Raw genomic sequence first — 22669 nt, 5'->3', positions numbered from 1 at the left:
TTCACAGAGCAAGGAAGCGAGGTTCAGAAGGAAGTGATGTTTTCAGTGTTTTGCAATGAGAAATGACAGACCAAGGTTTTGAATTCAGGTCTTTTGATTCCCAATTCAAGGAAATTTCCATTATATATACTTTAAGTATAGCTAACCTTCCATGTGGGCAGAGTAGGCAGACGCAACCCTCTTGTGACCCAAGGGACACTGGAAAGGCTCCTCTGCCAAAAAATCTCTTTCATAGTGGTTCTTTCAGAGTGCCTGACATTTCACTATGGGAGGTTCCTTCCTTTCGATTAAGGCATAGGATCATAGAATTATGTGTCTAGAGTTAGAAAGGACATTAAAACCCACAGGGAGGAAGAAGTTTGCCCAAGCTCACCCAGGAATCAGGTCCTCTGATACCAATTCCAGGGACCTTTCCACTGACCCATGCTCCCTCTCTATTGAAGATAGATGCTAAAATATAATGGTCCTTGCAAGGGCTAACTCATCGATCCATCTCTAAGGATTTAGTTATTGTTATTTGTTCATTTCAGTCATATCTGACTCCTTATTACCCCATTTGGGGTTTTCTTGGCAAAATTGCTGGAGTGGTTCACCATTTCCTTCTCTAGCTCATTTTACAGATGAGGAAACTGAGGCAACCAGCATCAAGTGACTTGCCCAAGGTCACACAGATAGTAAGTGTCTTGAGCCAGGTTTGAACTCAGGAATATGAGTCTTCCTGACTGCAGGCCCAGCAGTCTATATACTATGCCACCTAACTTCCCATTTATAAGAATACCAATTCATATTTCTAGAGCTTTTCAAGGTTTATAAAATGCTTTCTTCATGCCCACCATGCAAGGTGAGAACTGCCAAGTATTACACTCTTCACTTTACAATGAAGGAAACTGAAGTCCAGAGAAGACAAAGAACATGCCCAGGGTCACACAGGAGCTGTAGGGATGGACCCAGGTCTTCTGATGCACACTCAGCACTCCTTCCAATGGCTCAGTCATTGCCACCTTAGCTGGCATCTTTGTGAACAGAATGAGTAGGGCCCTGAGGAAATAAAAAACAGGGTGGAGAATTTTCACAGGAAGAGAGGAGAAGAAAAAATTCTGATTGGAGAGCAGGCCTGGAGGGGTGCAGGAAGACAATGGGAGACCATGAGTGGAAGCAGGAAGCCAGTGAGGACAAATGACAAAAGAGGGAAAAGGAGAAAGGACATAATGAAAACAGATATCACCTAGTATGCCAGTTTGTGGAGGGTCAGCCCTGGGAAGGGGTGCCAAGGGTTGGAATTGTCCCACCCAGTTCTCACCCATACAGCCGATGACAGTCGCATACCCTCCCAAGAAGGAGAAGATTTTCAGATGGCTCCTCCTGCTGATGGAGGGGGAATCATTTCTTTCTTCTTTGCCAAATCCAGGAGGCCTTTCCTGGAGAGGATGACAGTATCCTCATCACCAATCTGGAAAGAAGAAAACAGAGCAAAAGATACAAGTCATCCCTGTCTTGAATAATCATCATGACTATAAATGCCATGTTCACTTTCAGGAATTACATCTTCCAGGAGACTTTGCACAAGCCAAAAGCATTCAGAAGCATTCCAGTTTAAAAAAAAAAAGGATGATAATAATCTTACCATGGCAGGTGAGGGACAGAGGTTTTATGTCATTTCTTTTAAATTGGCCTGCTGAAAGCTATTGACTTGTACAAAGTTTCCCAGGGGATACTGTTCCCAGAAGTTAACATAGCATGCTTGCCCTAAGCCTGCCCTCTTGCAAAAGAAACACATGCTCTGGGTTTATTCTCCTAATCCACACTCATGTTGACAGGTTGGGTGTCCAGAGCTAGACTGCTAGATCACCCTTCAGGGTCCTAGGTGTAGCCCCGAGGCCCTTAAGGGATGGTTTTATAACACTATAGCTCATGAGCCCCAACTGAAGTGCTTTCCCCATTATCAGTTGATATCAAATGGTCAACCAGACTTAATTAGCTTTTAGGAAGGGGTATTTACTAAGGTGCTGTAATAAGAAGAGTTGGTACAAAACATCCACACTTCAAAAGTCTGCCATACTGTCCTACACACAGAGTCCAATGGAAAGTAGGATCAAGTTTATAGAGTGCTCATGGCAATGAGTTAAATTGGAAGACCTTTCACTAGCCTTCAAGATGTTCCACTTGGGAATAGGGGAGCTTTTCTGCTGGGCTCTTTGTAGGTTTTCAAATCTGCTCTTCCTCAAGGAGTCCAGCCTATCCTATATTTCAGATGCAGACACCAACACCAGCTGCTGCTGTTGTCCTGAGGATGCTGCTAGGACATCAATTTTTAAAAATCCTATTCCTTCAGTCCTCTGAAATTCACAAGGTCCTCCTTTGGTCAAAGAGGTTAAGGGGAGGAGACTGAGGCCAAGGCTGAAGCAAAGAGGTTCTCCTCCCCTCTCAAGAGACTTAATTCTCAGGAATTTGGTTGGAGGCTTTCATCATTGAGTACAACTTGCTGGTGCTAAACTGGTCTGCCATTTTAAAAACAACACAAAGTATGACTAATTTTCCTCAACTAATTTGAACATATGTCCTATGCAATATCACTCTAGCCCATCCAATGGCTTTCCAAGAAATCTAAATAGATCAAGCGTTTTTCTAACTTGGTTAAAAACCTGTGATTGATTGATTCAATAGAGATACCTTGTTCTTGTTCTCACCAATTGGTTGATTGTTCTCACCTGACAAAGGAACCAGGGAATAACATCTTGTCCCTTACTTTAAATGGAGTGGGGTAACTGGTTAATTGAGTAAATGGACTCCCACTTTTTCACATAGAATTAGGAAATATCTCCCATGAAGGGTTAGGAATACCATTCAGTATTTCCACAGATATAAGGCAGCATAAGCAATGGAAAGAACCCAGGGCTTGGAGTCAGAGAGCCTGGGTCCAAATCCAGGCTATGCAACTTAATTTACTACTTGTGTGATCTTTGGCAAACCACCTAACAAGAAGAGCATGTGTTTATATAGCACTTCAAGGCCTACAGAACACTTTTCATCCATTTTCTCACTTAATCTCCATAGCAACCTGTGAGTTAAGTAATATGTAGGCATTGTTATTCCCATTTTGGATTGGAGGAAATAGTCTTGGAGAAGTTAGGTAACTCACATATGGCCACACATACAGCAAATGATGGAGGCAAGATTCAAATTCAAGTCTCTCCTGATGGGAACCCAACACTGCTTTTATTATCCCACATTATCACTACTCTTAAGTCTCTCAAAGCCTTAGCTGCCTCATGTCAAATAGGAAAGAGGGTTGGACCAGATGGTAGAGGTCCCTTCCAGCTCTTACAATCCTATAAGGCTTGGTTCTGACTCTACCACTTACTATTTCTGTTGTTGTTGAATCATGTCCAACTCAACTTTACCCCATGGATTTTGTCCAGGGGGGTTTCTTGGTAAAGATATTCAAGTGGTTTGCCATTTCCTTCTGCAGTGTGTTTCCACTGGATGAGAAACTGAGGCAAATAGGTGTTAAGTGACTTGCCCAGGGTCACACAGCTAGAAAGTGTCTGAGGCTGGAAATGAACTCAGATCTTCCTGACTCCAGACCCAGTGCTCTCTCCACTGTACCAGCTTGCTGCTCTCCTCTCTCTGTAACCTTGGCCAAATCAGTCCCTCTCTGAGAACTTTCTGGTCCTTGGGAAGATAAGGAGTTTAGACTATACAAATCAATATGGCCCCTTCCAGATCTAATTGTCTGTAGTCCTCTGAATTCTAGAATTCTAAAACATAGGCATGGGCATGCTTTCAACAGCTAGGGAAAGACCATTCTGCTCTGTAGTGAGTGTTTCAATGTAGAATTCTTTTCCTTATGTGGTTTTATTTTCTCATCACAGGTTTCTAAAAGGGGCAAAACTTAAGTAGAGAGGAAAGTGGCTGCACTTGTAACTAAGAAGATATGGCTTTAATCCTACCTCTGACCCTGGGAAAATCAATTAGTCTGAGTGTCAATTTCCTCATCTGTAAAATGAAGATGGTTGGACTAAATGGTCTTTATGGCCCTTTCTATCTCTAAGTTCCATGGAATGGAATGTAGATAGGCATCTACTATCTAGGTCAACAGTCTTCAACCTTTCTATGCCCAAACCCTCCCTCCCTCCCTCATCTTGTGATATTTCTGTCTTCCTCACAATCCAGGGGAGACCCACTAACTAAGCCACCTCCCTAATTGCTTTCAGATCCTTCAACCCTACCTGAGACTATGATCCAAGGAATTCTATCTGTGAAATACAGCCTTAGGACCCAGGGAGTCTCTCCCCACCTCACTCTACAACATACACATCTCACACCATTGGACAGATCACACTAGGAAAGACACTATTAGCATAAAGGGTTAAACTTTGAAGAGAGAGTCATTTGTCTCTGTATTTAAGAGCATGACTTGGTGGGGGGTAGGGGGGGTGGTATGGAGTAGTTTTACTGATTGCTGCATCCTAAGGAAGAGAGGATGGGTGGGTTCTTTTATTATTGCATAGAAAAAGTACAGAAGTTTTAGGATGTCTACTAACTAGTTGTTTGATATTGACAAATCACTTTCCCTCTGTGGGCCTCAGTTATTCCATCTATAAAATGAGGAGGGGGACAGAATTAAATGATCTCTAAAGTTTCTTAGGAGAATCAAATTACATTTTCTAATTTTGGCTCTGTCACTAACTTGCTGGATGACCTTGGAAAAGTCACTTCTCTTCTTGGGGCCACATTTTTATTCATCTTTAAAAGCAATGGCCTTGCACTAGATGGCCTCTAAAGTTGCTTGAAGCGTTAGTGTTCAAAGACCCAGAATAACCTTATTCATGTATTTCATTGGAGTGATACAGGATTCCATCTAATTTCTGCCGCTCCCACCACGGACTCTGGTCTAATTGGAACGTATCCATGCGAGACAAATAGCTGATGCATTGTTTGTAATTCTTCCCATGGTGAATGATTTCCAGAAGGTGATTGTGGTGGGTGAATAATTTCCTAGCACAGAGTAGACCTGGGCTTCTGAGACTGTAATTTATTTTGCTGCCCTGACAGACAGCCACAGACAGCCATCCAGCCAGGTTGGGCCTCCGGGGATGAATTGGCCTAAGGCAAAGAATTCCAACTCTCACATTCCTAGGCCTCCCTTCCACCAGCTCTTGATATGGCTGACTTCCTGTCCCGACAGTTCTCAGGGTCTCTTAGCCTAAGGCAACTTGAAGAGCCAAGACCAAACTGTGCCCTTGAGGGCAGATTCAGATTGTATAAGGGTTTGGGGAAGGACCTTGGAATCAGAACTGTTAAACTGGAAAGGATTTGAAAATATAGAACATTAGAACACTAGACTATCAGATTATCTGAAGTGTCCTTCGTATGTAGAATGTTAGAGCTGGAAGGAACCTTGAAATAAGAATATAAGAATTAGGAGGAGCCTTAGAACATAGAATGTCAGAGCTAGAAGGAACCTTGAAATATAGAATGTGAGCACTGAAAGGAACCTTAGAATATACAATGTCAGATCTATAAAAGATCAGAACTGGTGGAATTATACCGGAGCTAGAAGAGACTTTAAGACACAGGGAACTCAGACCATAGAATGTCAGAGCTGGAATTAAGTGCCAAATGGTGTTTCAGTCTATATGTGTTAGAAGCCAGAGTTTGGATAGAGGGATTTGGACACAATTACTAGACTGGCAGCTGAGGGAAATGTCATAGGCACAGTGAGACTGGATTTCATCTGGACATTTGATGAAGGCTTTCATGATGCCCTTGTAGAAAAGATGGAGAGATGCAATCTAAGTGGATTTTGATCTAATTGAGTGAATGAACTCAGAGAATAAGGAATTGATGTCAACCTGGAATAAGGTCTCTTGTGAGATGCCACAGGCCTCTCTTCTTGGCCCTGTGCTGTTCAACGTGTTTATCAATGACTTAGATGAAAACTTTACATGGCAGGCTTTTCAAATTTTCAGATGACAACCTTGGGAAGTACAAGTTTGATGACAGTGTTAGTATTCAAATGGATCTTTATGTTGTAGAAAAATAATGACACAATTTAATAGAGATAAATATAAAGTCCCACACTTGGATTTTTTTTTAATTGCAAAGGTACAGGATAGGGCTACACATCTTCATGGGGAAAAGATCTGGGGGCCTTAATGAATTGTTAATTCCACAGGTGGCAAGTCTAGTAGTTCAGAATCAGGATTAGATCAGAATAAGATACTTGTAGACCTTTAATATTGTAGATATTCAACAAAGGGAAGTTTACTTGATGATAGCATGGAAAAGATGTTCAGTACAGATTCAGTGTTGGTCCAGTTGGGCACTGCTCACTCATCTCCACAATTAAGACAATGGTATAACTGGTCAGAAGGGTGCATTGACTCAAATGTCAATGGGAAGTCACAGAGAGCTCCAACTACTTGTGTGCTAGATGTTTATGCCTCAGACAACCCAAAAGTTATGTCAGTTATTTGAAAACTAGTCTTTTAGATGTATTAAGTAAGTGCATTTTTCTAGCCTAGAACTGCAAAAAAAAGGGACAACCAGGATTCTTCATCCATTAAACAAAATAAGGAATCTAGTTAGAAAGTCCCTGAAATGTAGTGCATGGAACCCTTCTGGTATGTGGACCAGTGATGATCCAAGGAAACCTGTGCTGAATATTAAGAAGATAGACCACAGGTACACCTGGAACATATAGTTGTGTTGCACTAACCCTAAACCAAGGTCAAGAAATTGAAAAGCTGAGATTGGGGAGCCAGTAATCAGTTTAAATTTCAGGACTATGAAGTTTGTAGCTTAAGAACATAGAACTCAGTCCTGAAAGGAAATCACAGAAGGATTTCAGATAATAGAACCAAACAGAACTCCACCATTCTTTCCAGAAGGGAACAGAGCCTGGTCCTGACACATCTTAATTCAGTTACGATTGTAAAAATGAGTAAACTGAAGAAGACACTGTTGAGAACCAAATATTATAGATCCAGGGACACTCAAAAACCAAAAGAACAAAATAACTCCATAAAATCTACAAGCAAAGCCTCAGAGAAAAGCACTTAGTCACAAGATCTACTAGAATTTCTGGTGAAAATGAAGAATTTAAAAAAAATTACAAATTAAATCAGAGCTCTAGGGGAAAGAAGTGAAAAGGCAAGGAGAACTCTAAAGGAAAGAATTGGAAGGAGAATACACTGCTTAGTTCAGGAGATACAAAACTGTGCTCAAATAGTAGACTCACTTAGAACTAGAATTGACCAAAGTCAATGACTATAAGATGATAAGAAATATTAGAACAAATTCAAAAGATTGAAAAAAATTTAAATGCAAGTTCTGGAAAATAAGTCAAAGAGAGATAATCTAAGAATCATCTGAAAATGATAACAAAAAAACCCACTTTTAAAATATAGACCGTATGGCACCATAGAAATGGGAATGGGAATGTGGGGCTATTATTAAAGGCAAGGCACTGAATTTGTAGTTGATGGGTGCATCATTCATCATTTTACTCCCTGTGTGACCTGGGGCATGCCACTCTAACCTTAATTTCCTCATCTCTAAAATGATCAGATTGGCCTAGATGGTCTCTGGTTCCAACATTGATCTACGATTATCAGTCTCAGTCTTTCAGCTTTCTGCTTTTCCTCTCTGCCCCCACACCTGCTCAGGTCTCCCCATCCCTTGATCCTGCTGGACTCACTGTCTCCTGATCTCTCTATATTCCCTACATTTTATGGTAGTTTTGACTAAATGGTCCTCTCCCCCAGCCCACAGTTTCCTCACCACTCATTTACATTAAAGAATGGAAATTGCTGTCTCAAATCACAGATGTCAAGCTTGAAAAGGCTGTAGGGATCTTCTAGTCCAATTCTCTTATTTTAAGGAGCAGAAAAGTGAGATCCAGACAGAGTTATCAAGCTGTTCATGATCACTGAGACAGGAACTGATGGAGCCAGGACCCAAACCCAAGACCTCAAGACCCCAAATGCAGTGATCTTTCCCACAGGGCCTCATTCCTGAAGCCCTGGCTGCCTGATGGCATATGCCTCCCTCACTTCACTCAGACACTATCTAATTCAACCAATTTTTAAAAAGCATCACTTCTTCAACAAACCCAAGTGGTGATGCAGCCTTTATTATTATTATAATATCATTAATAGTAAGAGCTAATATTTATATAGCACTTTAAGATTTACAAAGTACTTTATATACATTTTCTCACTTGTTCCCCAAAACAATCCTGGACAGTAGACCCTATTCTTATTCTCAGTTTTTAAATGAAGAAACTGAGACTGAGAGAGGTTAATTAACTTGCCCTGGGTTACACTGTTAGTAAATGGCTGGGACAGAATTTGAACTCAGGCCTTCTGACTACAAATCCAGAGCTGTATCTACTATCCTATGCTGTCTCCCATCTTCTTGCCTTGGAGATCTCTAGTGAGGAGGAACCAATAATTCCCAAGGCAGCCCATTCCATATGGAAATGGTTCTCTTTATCAGGGAGAGTGTCCAAAATGGAACTAATTTGTAACTTTCCATCCATTATCCCTAGTTCTTCCCTCTGAGGTCAAATAGAATAAATCAAATTCCTCTTCCACATGAGAATCTCCAAATATTTGAAGACAGTTGTCATTTCTCCCCAAAGTCTTCTGTTCTCTAGGCCGAACATCTCAAGCTCCTGCACCCAGTCCTCATAGAACACAAATTCAAAGCCTTTGACCATCCAGATTCCATTTGGGAAGCTCTCCAGCTCATCAATGTCTTTCGTAAAATGTGTCACCTAGAACAAACCTCAATATTTATTCTTCTTGTGATCTGACTAGGGAAGACTTATACATATCACAGAAGATGTTGTTGCTAATAGCACCTGTTTTTCTTCAGGTGTGCTATATTACGCTTATTTGTATTTCTCAAAACATGATTACAACTTCTAAGGGTTTAAAAAAAAGCCAAAACAAACAACAACAAAGCCCACTGGGTCTGGAGTCAGAACACCTGGATTTGAGTCATATTCCAATAATACAGCTTCTCAACTATTTTTCTTTGTTTTTTCTTTCTTAGCCTCAATTTCCTTATCTATAAACTGGTGATAAATACACTTAACTTGATTTATCTCATAGGGACTGACATTATAAGGACCAGATGAGAGAGGTTAATTGGTTTGCCGTGGGTCACACAGCCAGTAAGTGTCTGAGGCCAGATTTGAACTCATAAAGTCAGTCTTCCTGACTCCTGGTCCAGTGCTCTATCCACTACACCATATAACTGCCTCTGAAATGAAATTTTTAGCTGCATTAATAGAGGCAAGGATGTGGCAGTATTCATGTATCATCAGATCAAAAATAGAATACTGTCTTCAGTTCTGGGTACCATATTTCAGGAAGGGCGTTGATGCAATGAGGACTGACCAAAGGAAGGTAACCAGGACATTGAAGGGCCATTTGATGATCAGCTGAAGGAACTGGAGATGGTTAACCTAGAAAAGAGGAGATAGGGAATTTGATAACTGTTTCTGCTTGACTTCAGAGACCAGAATTGGGAAGAATGAATGGAAACAGGCAAAGAGGCAAAATCAGACCTGAGACAAAGGAAAACATGCCCATAATGAAAGCTATCTCCAAGTGGAGTGGACTGCCTTTGGAAGCAGTGGGTTTCCTGGCACATGGTGGGTGCCTTGTAAATGACTGTGATTGATTCAAGCAAAAGCCAGATGGCCATTTGTTAGAGATATTGTAGAAGGGCTTCTTGCTCCAGTATGGGTTGGACTATATGACCTTCTAATTTTGAATTTCTTTGATTCTTCTCTATAACTCAAACTCATGTTTTGAGTCATCAGAGTATCAGGGTTACCTATTTCAGTGACAACTCAAGAGAATAGAAGGAGCATTAGGCCTTGGAATCAGATGGTCTTGTTTCTATTTGTAGATTCACTTATTACTAGGACTATACCTTTAAGGAAAAAATATTGAACATTTTTAACCTGTTTCCCCATCTGAAAAATAGAGATAATAATCCCTACCCTGTCCACATTTCAGAGCTACTGAGGCCAAATAAGACAGTGCTTATGAAAGTGCTTTATTAATTACAATATGCTATGAAAACATAAGGAATTATCATGACAATTATATTCTAGTTAAAATCCAAACAGAAATATCGTTCAGAGAAAACTAGTGTATAGAAGGGATCTGGGGGCTAGGATAAGTTGGACCAAAAGTCATATGAGGGCAGTCTAGGGAATTGAAAGCTCGATGGATTTCGAGTCAGAGGACCTAGGTTTGAGTTCATATTCTACCACCTGTATGACTATGGCCAGGTCACTTAAGTTCTCTGGGCCTCAGTTTCCTCGTATTTAAAATGAGAAACTTGGATCATTTGGCCTGTAAACTTCCTTTCAGTTCTAAATCTATAGTCCTATGAACTCTGAGATACCAGGAATAATAATTCACATTTATATCAGATTTTATGATTTGCATGCTTTCCCTGCAATTTCTACCTATTAGGTATATCTCCATTTTGCACATGGGGAACTGAGGCTCAGAGATGTAAAAGTGACTTTCCCATGGCCACGCAGCTTTTATACGTTAGAAGTAGAATCTGAACCCATCTTCTGATACCAAATCTGGTTCTATTTCTACTGCAACACACTACCTCGTGAGTTGAACCTTGGACTTGAGCACAACTATCTTTCTGCAGAGGCAGCTAGGTGGCACAATGGATAGATGGTAGGGCCTGGACTCTGGAAGACCTGAGTTCAAATCCAGCTATATGACCTTAGGCAAGTCACTTAACTTTTGTTTGACTGTTTATTCATATGTAAAATGGGAGTCATAATAGCACCAACTCCCAGGGCTGTTCTGAGGACTAAATGAAATAATAACTGCAAAGCACTTAGCATAGTGACCATCACATAGTAGGTGCTTACTTCTGTCTTATTGCTATTTAATACTGTCACATAGTAGGTTTCCTTCCTTTGAGCATACAAATATACATGTTTTAAAGGGGCTAAGTTAGGATAAGAGGATCTGAAAGTCATTTGTGCATTATAAGTTTGAACACTGGCCAGATCTCTTTTCTAGCTAAGGTTGGTATTAGCCAAAACCTACGCTTTAGCCATGGTTTACACATCTGGAGCTGTCAGAAATGTGACATATCATAAGCTTTCAATAGCTTCCTTAAAAGCCCATCACGAATACCTATAAATGGCAAATTAAAGTTACAATAGCTATCATTACATTGACCTTGAATCTATCATGCCCATCATTCATTAATCCATGCACTCGTTGAATAATTATTCACTGAGTACCTATGGAGTGGACAGTTAGCTCAGCTGGTTAGAGCATGGTGTTAATAACACCAAGGTCACAGGTTCAGTCTCCATATGGGCTAGTCTCTTTGATGCAGCTTAGGTAGCCCAGTGGATAGGACTCTGGGACTGGGGTCAGGAAGATCTGCATTTAAATCTGGCCTCATGCACTTACTAACTGGGTGACGCTGGGCAATTTAACCTCTGTTTGCCTTAGTTTCCTCAACTGTAAAATGAGAATTATAACAGCATCTACTTCTTAGAATTGTTGTGACTTTCAAATGAGATGGTATTTGGAAAGTGCTTAGCATTAGTGCTGGCAGAGTGGGCACCATATAAATGCATGTTTCCTTCCTTCCTACTTTTCTTCCTTCTTTCCTTCCTCCATTCTTATTGGGTAGGACACCCTGTATTAGGTGCTTTACAATCTAGAGAGAGAGATGTAAACGAGATATAACCTCCAAGAGCTCACAGAGGAGTGGGGAATGAAACAAGCTCAAATATAAAACAAATATAAAAAAATACAAAATAGAAAGTGGTAAATATTACAAGTGCTCTTCCAGTTGATCTTGATTATTATTATAATCTGTCTTTTCACAAATAATTGGTTACCTAGTTCCATGCATCCATCTGTCCGTCTGTCCATTATTCCATCCATCCATCCATTTATTTGACAAATATTTGGCACATATTTACTATGTGCCTTCAAAATTTAGTTGGACTGAATTGACCAATTTGATTTTTTTTAATTAAGCTTTATTAATTTTTCTCTGAACTAAGTCATTTGAATGAACTGACCAATTCGTATCTATGTAGGTGCTTATACATTGTTCTCCCCTTCTTGAAAATGACCAATGATATCAGGAGTGACAGTAAATTGGATTTAAGTGAGGCAGGGCTATGCAGTCACCAGCCTCACTCTCTCCTCCAGAATCATCAGAGTATATACACAGGTATATGTATGTGTGAATTTGTGCATACTTGTAAATGTATACGGCCCTATGAATTGTGGGGAGTAGGGAAGGGTCCGCATATGCATGCATCTATCTGGGTTATCTTGTGTGTGTGTGTGCGTTTACATTGTTGTATGTTTTAACATAGCATTTTCCTGATAACAATCCTTTAAGGAAGGTAACACACTTAAGAATTAAAAACTCAAAGTGTATAATGATTTACTTACCAACCCAGCTAAGGTCAAATTGGGGCCTGAAACTCAAATCTTCTGCTCTTTCCACAGGAGTACCATGTGTAAGGAAGTGTGTGTTTGTGTTGCTTTGGGTGGATGTTTCTGTGAGCATATGTGTGTTCATATTGTAGGTGTGTCTGTTTCCATTTGTATGTCTTAAACCCATAGCTACCTTCTCCCACTCTTTCTTAAAATCAAAAATGCATTAAAACTTTCCATAATTAAACAGTGCTGGAGGGACCCAATGATGGAGAAGACAATTGGCACAAATCCCAGTTCAGACTGGAGGATGGGGACTCAGGATGGTAACTCTCCTAGAGAATGACAGTAATTAAAATTAATGAGAATTTGCTGCATTCCCTGCCTCCACCTTCTGTCATACATACACCCTTAGGGTACTGGTTGGTCTTAGGTTCAGAGGAATTTGGGGAGCCCTAAGACACTAAGTTAATACACTATGCACCATGTGATCCATCGTGCCTTGGGGAGTTTCATTCCTAGAAACACAAGGGTGTGTTCATTCTCTCTTGTGAGAGAGCCCTGGGTGTTGAGAGCAGAGGAAAGAGAGGAAAGGAGAGGAAGGTTAGCCTATGGGGCAGCCCAGGGGAAATAGGATGGAGTAAAATCTTTCTCTTTATCCCCAAGTAGAACAACAGCCTGCTGGTCAAGGAATGAATGACCTTGGGGAAGTCTCAACCTCTATGGACCCTAGTTTCCACTTCTTTAAAATGAAAGGATTAGATTATCTCTGAAATTCCTTCAAGCTCAAGCTCAGCCTTTTGACCGAAGAACTGAGACAACCCTAATTGTAGCCCAAAGCTACTCCTTCCATTCTGAGGATGAGGTCAAAAACATAGGTAAAGGGGTTAGCATTACAAGGAAGACGGGCCACCTCTTTCTCTATGAGAAGGAAAGAGACACTTACGGGGCAGGAGAAACAGAAATTCTGAAGTAGAGATGAAAGGAGCTCAAGGAACTTCCATCAATGAGCTTCATAAGAATTGGTAAAAACTTATTTTCTTCATATCCTTAAGTCTTCATCCATGTCCAAATCAGACCTCATTCATTTTCTTCCTAAACCACCCTTTCTTGCTAACTTTCCTATTTCTGAGCACTGCATTGCTACTCTTCTAGTTCATCAGGTTCAAAACCTAAGGGCATATTCTCTACTCTTTCCGCTCACTTCCCTCCCCTTCTCTCCTAACTAATCAGTTAAGCAATGACTCAGTTGTCAAGTCTTATCAATTCTATCTTCATAGCATTTCTCAAATCTCTTTCCTTTTCTCCCCTCCCCAAGCTATCCTGCCTTTCTAATTCAAATCCTCATCACCCCTTGCCCGAATTGTTGTTATAGCCTCCTAATTGGCATCCAATAAATTAGGAGGGGTCACATCCAACCTCTTCAATCCATCTTCCACATAGGGACAAGGCTTTTCTCCCTAAAGCACAACTCTGATCATGTTAGTGCCCTGCTAAGGAAGCTTCTGTTGTTACTTAGAAGCCACTAAGGAGGGAGCAGCTAGGTGGTACAGTGGATAGAGCACCAGCCCAGGAGTCAGGAGGACCTGAGTTCAAATCTTGCTTCAGACACTTAACACTTACTAGCCACACGACCTTGGGCAAGTCACTTAACCCCAATTGACCCTCCAAAAACAACAACAACTAAAGAAGCAACTAAGAATCTCTAGAATAAAATAAATTTTTTTCTTTTTCATGATCTGACTCCAGCCCACCCCAAGTAGAAAACTAAAGTTCAGAAGGATTCGCTGATTCATTCACAGTCACTCAACTAATTTTATGTCCATCTCTCCATCACTCACTTTACACTCCAGTCCAACTGTTCTACTTGCCTTTTCCTTACACGCAAAATTTTACTCTCACCCTTGTGCCTTTGTACAAACTGTGCCGCCTACCTGGCATGCTCTTCCTCCTTAGTTCCACCCCTTGGAACCTTTACCTTTCTTCTAGGCTCAGCTCAAATACCACCTCTCGCAATTCGGCTTTCCTGATTCTCTACAGTTGTTAATGTGTCCTTGCCCCCTAATTATTTTGTATATATTTTGCATTTAGGTAACCCAGGGAGTCTATTTGCGCAAGACTCTCATTATTGGTAGAGAATGATTATTTAATGTGCCATATCTGTGTAAATGTTATTTGTCTTGAATAGAATGTAAGTTCTTTGAAAGCAAGGACAGTTTCATTTTTTTTCTTTGCATGTGCCTGAAACATAGTAGGTGCCCAATAAATTGAATTAAAATGATTCTTCACTCTTCCCCAAGCTCCAGGTTACTCTGGGAGGCCTCTGAGAAGAGAATTAACACAAAGAGCCAACAGAAGCCCAGTAGCGTAATGGAAAGAGCATTGGACTTGGAGTCAGAAGACCTGGTTCTAAACTAAGCTTTGTCACTTACAAGTTATGTGCACATGGATGAAATACCTCACTGCTGTGGGGCCCCACTCCCTCTTTTACAAAGTGAGAGGATTGGACTAGGTGATCTATGAGATCACTTCTAGGTCTAATGTTGGGTATTTCTGGAAAAGTCTGGACTGGGGAAAAATGGTGTACAAAGGTATGGGCATCTGCTAGGTATATAGGGTTGGCTCTTTGGGGCAGGTGTGAGGTCCCAGAGGCCATTGCTTTCACTAGGTTAATGAAGATAAGATAACCACTTATCCCAACCTTAGGGCAGTGGCTTTCACACCATCCCATGGAACATGTGAGAAAAAAACAACACAACTCCTTTGAACACTTACTATTATATAATGCTGTGACAGGTAATGATATGGAGAATCCAAACAAAAGGGTAGCCACAGTCCCCACGGGAGGCTCTCCTCAACTAGGAAGCAGCAAGTGAGTAATATGGACACAGGCAGCTAAGTAACACCCTAAGTCTTGGCCATCCAATAAAAGCCGGAAAAACAAAGAAGATGCCAGGGGATCGTGAAGGCAAGTATAGTCCAAAGTCCAGGAAAGTCAATGAAGACATGAAGGTATAAGTAGTCTAGTGTAATAGGCAAGGGGCAACATGGTATAGATGAAAGTCTTTCCACTATCAGAGCTCTAGACTTGATTTTATACACACACACACACACACACACACACACACACACTCACATACACACACATTTATTTATTTAAATTAAATTTATTTAAATAAAATATTTATTTATTTATTTAAACTAGTCATATGACCTTGGGCGGTCACCCTTTCTGGACCTCAGTTTCCTAATCTGTAAAATGAGGGAGATGAATGTAAACGATCTCTAGAGGTACTTATGTCATGTAGTAGATAGAACACCAGATTTTGAGTTAGGAAGATAGATATCAGTTTCAATCTTGCCTCAGATACTAGCTGTAGGACCTTGAGAAAGTCATTTAACTTCTGTCAGCTTCAGTATGCTCATCTATAAAATGGAAGTAATAATAGCATCTATCTCAAGGGTTGTTGTGAGGAGGGCTTTTTCCACTTCTTTTCGCCCAAGAAATTTTTACACGACCCTGGGTATATAAGTATATAAAACAGGTATACAAATCAAACATTCACTGCTAATAAGTCATAAAGAAATTTATTTTAAAACAATTCTTTGGTATGCATATAGTTTTAGCATTTATTAAAGACAATGGCAAATTTGCATACTAATAATATGGATGTGCTTATTTGTTTTTACATAAAGAGTTAAATCTTGGTGGAATATTTGATTGCGCAAGATTGTCATAATATGGTCCAAGGAATTAGAATGACTGAATCTGTAGGTGTGAAATAACATTTCTCACCTCTCAGGTCCTTCCACCACCATCACACACCTCCCATGTGATTGTTGACTAAGGAGAACCACAGAAAGGGATCTAGGAATTCCCAAGATCATAGAATCTTGGGGTTGGAAAGGGCCTCAGTGTTTCATAGGATGATGGCATCACAGGAGTTCGTGCTAGAACAGAACTTAGAAGTCATCTAAACTCTTAATGCCTCAACTGAGGACACTGAGGCCGAGACTTGCCCAAGGCCACCCCTTTAGAAGAACCAGGATTTGAATCTGGCCCTTCTGATTCTGAATCAGGGCTTTTTCCCTTCTTGCTGAAGCTGGCCCTGCCACAAGTGGTTATCCAGCCTTCACTTGAAGAGCCCCAGTGATCCTATGACCTGGTGCAGTCATTCCACTTGGCTGCTCCTGTTTCTGTGCTAAAATACAGAGGTTCTTACACATTCCAAACAGTCAAAGGAATGCAGCCTGAGAACCATGCAGCTCATAGACTGCTCAGTACCAGGATCACAAGACTTGAAAGCACATCTGAATAATTAGAGACAAACCCAACCTTCCAGGAGACATTCCCATTGCCTTTCCTGGGTACTGTGCGACTTTGTACCAGTGGAAGACAATGGAGACTCTTCAGGCACAGTGGTGCTTATATTTAGCACACAGATGTTCACGGTGCATCCCTGAAAGTGGATATTGTCAAGGGGAGATGTCTCTGACCTACAATAGGGAAGAATGGAACCCAGGTGGTCTGATGATGGGTGAGGGGGCAGAACTGGGCAGGGGGTGAAGTTGCAAAGAGCTAAGGAGCCTGAAATAGGATAAAAATGACAGTAGGACTGAAGGGCTTTGCCATTCCTATAATCCCCTTTCAAAAGGCTGAAAGCTCTTCCGGTATCTTGCTCACTGATGGGAGCAAAGAGCCCAGCCTACACTCCAGCTGTGATAGGAGCTAATCAGATGAGAATGAGCCCTCCTGAGCTCAAAGTGCATGATCCCCCCCAATCCGAGTGAGAATAGGTCTGGGGTGTGGGGGTTTGCCATTCTCATTCTTCCACTATTCTTAACCTCCCCCTTCCCTCATCCCATGGAAGAGACCTTTGCCAGTCCTGGCCTTTTCCAAAATAAGGTTGAATGACAATAGGGTACAGTCAAAGCTTTTCTTCTGCAAAGGTGTGAAAATAATAGAGATAAAAAATCAGACTAATCCCTAGGCAGGGAAGGGTGACTAGGGAGGAGAGTTGGAAAGCAGTAGGTCAGATCTTGGCATGAGCAGTAAGAAATTCAAAAGCCTGGGCTGGGTGGGTACCAGGGGCTCTGGGTAGAGCTGAAATCCAAGGGGCTAAGAAGAGTGGGAGAATACATTGCTCCCTCAAGATTCAGGCTAATAAATCAGGATTCTAGTAGGATCTAAGCTGCAGGGAGCTGACCACTCCTCTGACTCAACCTATCTCCTCAATCTGCCTCAGAGGCTGTTGACATTCCCTATTCACCCCTGGACTTCACCCATATCCTTCTCTGTTGTGTCATAGATTTGTCTCCCCTTTGCAAAATCCCTATTTGGTCAGTCAATCAATCCAATAAACCTTTAGTTTCTACCTTAAGGTACTAAGCATTGGAGATACAGGAAAAAGCAAAAATAAGGTCTCTGCCCTCAAGGGATTCATGTGCTAATGGAAAGACCACATCTAAATAATTAGCTAAGGAGGTATGTGTATACAGGGGAGATTGAAGGTAATTTGCAAAGGGAAGGACTTAACATGTGAGATGAGCAGGAAAAGTCTGCAGAAGATGAGATTTGAGCTGCATCTTGAAAGAGGCCAGAGGTAAGGAGAGCGAGTAAGGCGTGTCAGAGGAAGAGCAAGAGGGTAGAGACGTGCAAGGCACACCTTCATGCAGCATCCATGGGATAGAGAGCTATGGCCTGAGCTTTGTGGATGGCCCAGTGAGCTAAGAATACACACACACATGCACATATATGCAAACACGCATGCACACACACACGCACACACAAATTATATCTGTATATACACTAATGCACACACATACACATATATACATATACATATATGTGTGCATTTGTATTTTTTGTTAATTTAACATTAACTATTTCCAGCTTGCAGGACATATAAAAACAGGTAGTGGGCTAGATTGGTCTTTGAGCCATAGTTTGCCAACCTCTGGCAATCACCACCTACCCTGAGAAGATCCTAGGAGTTGATCATCCGTCATGCCTCTTTCTTGATTCCTCAGTAGGCACATACATTTCTATATTCATACATGGAACACCAGAGCTGGAAGACACTTGAATGTAGAATATTCTTAGAACAGAATGGCAAAACTGGAAAGCACCTTAGAACATCTCCTGTCAGAGCTGGGAGGGAACTTAGAATGTGGAAAGTCAGAATTGGAAGGGACTTTCAAGATCATCAACTCATTACCTACTTCCTGTCTCTCACAAACTCTGAGCACTCTCATTCCCAATCTGCTAAAACAAAGCAAGCAATTTTCATTTTAATTACTTGATGACACATTGTAATGGTTAAACACACCAATTTCACTAAAAATAGAGCTGTTATATAAATTCAGGAAAACACATTCACAGCACACTTTTCAGCACCCAAGGTTGAGACCACTGCCTACTCACCTGCAGGGGCAAAAACCTTGCAGTTTCAGCCTGGTCCCAAGCCCACAGCATCACACCAGGAGAGCCAGACATCATGGGCCACCCCTTGGATGATCACAAAAGGTGCGGCTTCTTGACCTTTGGGTCATTGTGGCTGCTTGCCACAGGAATGCTGAGAGATGACACATCTGCTACCTCTGTTCCCTCTGTGGATGAGCAAGAATCTTCAAAGACTGAAAGGGTATTACCATATCAAACCAGACAGCCACAAGAATGATAAAACTTCAAAATCCAACCTTGGCAAGGGTGGGAGAGAAAATCTCAAAGTCCATAAGTCCCTCACAAGGCAGGGAATGCCATTCCACTTTTCGTCCTCCCCCCAGCTCTCTCTTCTTTTTTCTGGCATCCTCTGAGCTCCTGACTACTCCAACTTTCTCCTGCACAATGTATCACATACATTATTTGTATCTCATTCCCCCATTAAACCGCGAGGTCCTTGAGAGCAAGGACTATTTTGCGGCTTTTCTTCATATCCTCAGCTCTTGGCACAGGACTTGGTACATAGCAGCACTTTTAATGAGTACTTGTTGGGGTGGCTAGGTGGCATACTGAATAGAGTACTGGCCCTGGAGTCAGGAGGACCCGAATTCAAATCCAGCATCAGACACTTACACACACAGACACAAAAACTAGCTGTGTGACCTTGGGCAAGTCACTTAACCCCAATTGCCCTACCTTCCCCCTCCAAAAAAAATGCTTGTTAATTATATTTTAAAATCATTTTTAAATGATTTTAAATGGTGTTTTGTTGGCACCTTTTATTTTTACATTACAATCTTTTATGTATATGTATGTGTGTATATACATATATGTGTATATACACACACATACACACAAATACTCCTCTCTTCTAGTGAACTTTCCCTTGTGATTAAGAAAAAAAACAGTTACGTAATACCAAGTGACACCATATTTGACAGCACATTCAGTATTCTGTCCCTCAGTCCTTAATCTCTTTGGCAAAAGAAGAGTAATGCATTTCCTAATTTCTGCTCCAGGAGCAGGATCAATTGTAATTACACAATGTTGAGCTTCACTTCATATTTCTAATTTAAATTATTAGCCATCGTGTGACCAAAATCACTGGTTGTTGTCTATGTCATTTCCTCGGTTCTTCTCCCTCCACCCTGTCCCAGCCCATGTAAGTCTTCCTTTTAAAACTGTTACTTCAGACTCTTTTGTCCGTGTGCTGCAGCGCCTCCTTGTTTGCTTCCTTCGGACCAGGCTTTCTTTGCTCTCAAAGTCTCGTGGAAATGTGGTCAAATAAACAAGCTCTCCCTCCCTTAAGCTTAGATAGTGCCCGGTACACAGTAGGCACCTAATAAGTGTGTGTTCCTCTCCCCTCCCCATTCTTGGGAACCCCTAGTTGGTAGGAGCTTTTCTTCGCACCGAGCTTACGTTCCTCCCTCTGCAGCTTCTCCCCATTGCTCCTCATTCTGTCCTGACTGTCAGAAGCAGGAACACAATACCTCCTGGGCAGGAAGAACAGGAAACCTGGACCAGCAATTTATACATTCAATATGCAATAAACTTGCTGTGGGTCTAACTCTGACCTTCACTTAATGTTCCTGTAACTGACTTCTTGCCTTTATGTACTTTTCATTAGTTGTTTTGTGTTCCCCTGTCTCAGTCCCTAAATGGGTTCCCTGTTCTGTTCCCCTACTTCCCCTGGACTGTTCAGCTCTGTTCCTCTAAGGACTGTCCAGGACTAGAATCTTGCCTTTCAACCCTAATTCTTCACTGCTTGTTCCTGGACCTTCCTCATACCAACTGTCCATCTGCTGTCTACAGCCAGGACCTCTCACAATCACCCATCCCACCCCAAGCATTCCCATGGTCCTTGGGTCAAATTGGTTCCTCACCCCCCTCCCCACCAGCACATTGCCATTGACAAGACTTGACAATTATCATTTCTTTTTCTTACAATTGCTGCCAGGGTCACAACACCAAAGCTCCAAGGCATCATACCTGGGAAACACCCAGAAAGTAATTCTCAGAGGAGGCAAAGTGTGCCTGGCAATCAATCGGGGACAGAGGCAGGCTGTGTAAGGAGCCAAACTCCCTGCATGACCTTAGAGAGGCAGCGCTCCACTTCTCATGGGCAGAACAGGAAGTTCCGCCACCTCTTTGAAACGGGCCTGTCAGTCCCAAACAGACACTTCTCAAAGCCTTCCCACGCTCCTACATTGTAGAAGCCAGACAGCCCTAGTGAGCGGTACCAGTCCTTTGGTTCCTGAATCCCCACTAACTTTAGCGTGCCCTGTGCTAGTCAGACTTTTCTGAGGAAGGGGCTAGGATGTCATTTCCTATCTGGGGGAGTTCCTGGCTTTCCCCTCTGTTAGAGCTTTTGTTGACAAAGGACTGGATGTTCTGGGAGCTCTGAATGTCTCATTGCTGCTATTTGAATGGAGTGTCTCAACTCACTTAACCTACTTCACACCACGTGGTGAAATCAATCCAGGGGATGAGCTCAAAAGCTATTCCTGCTCAGTGACATCACCGAGTGTGTGTGTGTGGGGGGGACACAGAGTGACTGCCAATCACAACAGGAAGGGCGCGCACACACACACACACACACACACACACACAATCGCAGAACAAACCATGGCATGTTCCTCTGCTTCTATTTCAAAACTCAAAGAGGTTTCATAAGATTTTAGAGCTGAAAAAGACCTTTGAGTTCCAATACCCTCATTTTACAGATGAGGAAGCTAAGACCCAGAAATGATAATTTGTTCATCCATACCAAGGGACTATGGTAGGTGCTGGAGACTCAAACACAAAAACTAAACAAACCCTGCCCTCAAGGAGCTTACATTCTGCTGTGGAGAAACAACACACACACAGGTCAATACTGAAGATATGCATTTATGGACATATCCCTTGTCTACCTGAGTGAGTCAGCCCTTCACCTCATCCCCACTGGTGATCTGGGCCCCTCAGCTTTGATGGGTGAGATCTGACCAAGGTTCACACCTCCACAACACTTCATGGTCTGCTCTTCCCCATGCCAAAGCTCTGGTGCCCACCTCTGTTCCTATCCTCCAACTCCTCATTAAAATTTAAGCTCCTTGAGGGTAGGGACTATCTTGCTTGGCTTCAGTTTAGTGTAGTTCCTGGAACAAAGTAAGTACTTAATACATGTTTTATCAAGCTATCACTTATGTGTCTATTAGGAAGGAATGACTTAGGGACGAGACACAACTTATATCTTAGGTAGTAAAGAGCAGATCCAGGATTTATACCTGATTTTCTTTCCACTATTCCATATATCCAGCCTCTCTGACCCTAGAATGGAAAGGGATCGTTCAGGCCAACACCTACCTGAAGCATAAATCCACTCAAGTATCCTCAGCAAGAGATTGTCCAACCTTTTCCTGAAGCCCTCCAGAGACGGTGATCCCTCTGCCCCATCAGGCAGCCCCTTCCAGTTTGTTTCACCAGCAGAATGGGGTCTGGATGTGAATAGAGGCCTTGCCATAATTAAGAAGGTAGGGAAGTTGATGTGTGGAGTAGGTGTACAGCTGCTGCTGCTAATAGCCTTAATGAGGGCACCAGGCTCTCTCCTAGTCTGACAGTCCCGGTTGTCAGCAGGCAAAAACACAGAGAAGCCAAGAATCTAGACTGCATGTTATACTGCAGCAAATGATTTGTGTATTTGAGGAGACAAAGAAAAAGAAAGGTGAGGCCTTTCCATGGGAGAGCAATGAGACCCTGGGGAATCTGCTTGCTTAGG

At 41.9% G+C, this 22669-nt stretch overlaps 1 long non-coding RNA gene across 1 annotated transcript; it reads right to left on the bottom strand.

The window, feature by feature from the left end:
- Positions 1–1024: 1024 nt before the first annotated feature.
- LOC138157962 (uncharacterized) lies at positions 1025–12758 on the bottom strand. Its single transcript, XR_011167523.1, has 4 exons — positions 12486–12758; positions 9411–9478; positions 1327–1450; positions 1025–1038 (listed from the first exon to the last, which is right to left on the bottom strand). It is a non-coding gene; the product is annotated as an uncharacterized lncRNA (long non-coding RNA).
- Positions 12759–22669: the final 9911 nt, after the last annotated feature.

Source organism: Petaurus breviceps, unplaced genomic scaffold (assembly GCF_028583685.1).
Source record: "Petaurus breviceps papuanus isolate PSGF00001 unplaced genomic scaffold, PetGlider_PUasm1.0 174, whole genome shotgun sequence".
NCBI lineage: Eukaryota > Metazoa > Chordata > Mammalia > Diprotodontia > Petauridae > Petaurus > Petaurus breviceps.
The sequence above is the reverse complement of the archived record's forward strand: the minus strand, read 5'-3'. Positions and strand labels throughout refer to the sequence as shown.